This window comes from Rhincodon typus, chromosome 2 (genome assembly GCF_021869965.1).
Source record: "Rhincodon typus isolate 14 chromosome 2, sRhiTyp1.1, whole genome shotgun sequence".
NCBI lineage: Eukaryota > Metazoa > Chordata > Chondrichthyes > Orectolobiformes > Rhincodontidae > Rhincodon > Rhincodon typus.
Genome location: NC_063333.1, coordinates 22767266 through 22769073, shown reverse-complemented (window position 1 = coordinate 22769073; position 1808 = coordinate 22767266). Strand labels below are relative to the sequence as shown.

General features: G+C 35.7%; 1 protein-coding gene across 1 annotated transcript in view; it reads right to left on the bottom strand.

Annotated features, from left to right (window-relative positions):
• The window catches only part of LOC109931665 (leucine-rich repeat-containing protein let-4-like), a 123611-nt gene that overhangs the window by 81747 nt on the left and 40056 nt on the right, over positions 1-1808 (bottom strand). The gene's annotated exons all lie outside the window — the stretch shown is intronic.

The following is a 1808-nucleotide window of genomic DNA, read 5'->3' as shown; positions in this document are numbered from 1 at the left end:
CTTGTTGTCTCGGATTCTCCAGCATCTGCAGTTCCTACTATCTCTGAACAAAATTGTCTGTTTTCCAGCCTGCAAGATCTCTCCTGTGACTAAACAGGATGCAAAGAGTTTGTACAAGGTCCCAGCAGTTTCCTCCCTCACTTCCCTCAGCATTCTGGGATAGATCCCATCCGGTCTTGTCTCTGTTAATGCTTTACAGAGCACCCAACACCGCCTCCTTTTTTACATCGACATGTCTCAGAAAATCAATATACCTCTCTTTAGACTTATCATCCATCATGTCCTTCTACGTCTCTATGTCGTTATGTCTCTAGCTAGTTTACTATCAAATCTTATTTTCTCCCTTTTTATCATTATCTTGATAAATTCTAAAAACCCTCACTCTTTAGGGTTTCTACTCTTTTTGGCAACATCCTAAGCCTTAATTTGTAATTGAACACTAGCCTGAAATGCTCATTATTCATGCTTGAACTACTTTACTGCCTTTTTATGATTGCTGAAAATTAGGAATTCATTCTTGAAATGTTTACCATTTGTTATCTAAGATGGCTAGTTCCCAATCTACTTTAGCAAATTTATTTCTCACACCTATTTTACTTGCTTCGTAGCGTTTAAGACTCCAGTTTTGGACTTAACAAAATCACTCCCATCTGAATTTGACTTTTATCACATTATGATATTTTTTTCCCAGAATCCTGCCTCATTTCAAAACACTAGATCCAAAATAACCTGCTCCTTAATTGATTACATACAAACATACACATACAAGCAAGATCAAGTCTCTCGACTACTTCTGTCTGCTTTGCCATTCAATTAGATTATGACTCATCTGATTGCTTTACAACCCATCTACTACTGATCATCTTTTCACTGCTTCACGTATCAAGGATCCATCTACCTTCAAATATTGATCTGGTTAAAAAAAACCCTGAATTTATGATCTCACCCTCCACACTGTTGCCACAATTTTGCTTTGCCATAATCAGAGTCTCGAATGAATTCTACATTACCCTTAGTACAAGGAATAGTTAAGATATAAAGCATTTATGCACTTAAGGGGCTGCTAAAAAAATACATAAATGAGAAAAGAGTGGCAGGTTATACTGATAGTGTTACAAAAGACGTGGCAGAGGAGGTGGGAAAAGAGGATGCGTGGAAGTTCATGTGGAGCACATCACTGGTAAGAGCCACTTGGGTAGAATGGCCAGTTTCCATATTTCACATTGTATAAAATCTATAAAATATCATGAAATGTCATAGTTTACTATACAGATCAAAGTATACAGCAACTTTACTCTTAAAATGTTGAAAAAATCTACGGCAAATGACATCTGAAAAATTGTGTTTCTTCATTCACACATTCTTGACAATTATTTTTGTTGTGAATTTTTCCATGTACAAAGACAAGATTTTCAGATAATGGCAACTGAAAAAGTTTATTTAATCCTTAACTGCTATTGTCAGCATCAAGAATAACCAGATGTTTCCCACAAACAACAACATACCCGATTTATGGCATCTCATTTTTCTTGATGCAATGTGAATTCCTATTTCTTCATCAAGACTATTTCATTCAATGTCAATTAGTTTTCTGTTATGGATAGTTTTGGCCCCGGAAATCATATTTACTAAGAAGTGAAATAGAACTTGACAAATGTTAAATCCTTTTGTTACCACTCATAATAAACTTCCTACTCATTTTACTTGGGAACTTTTTTCATATTTAGCCCATGTCAACCACCAGCCTGCACTAGATTTATATCAGGTCGCAGAGGTGAAAGCTCTGCAAGATCTCTTATTAATAAGAT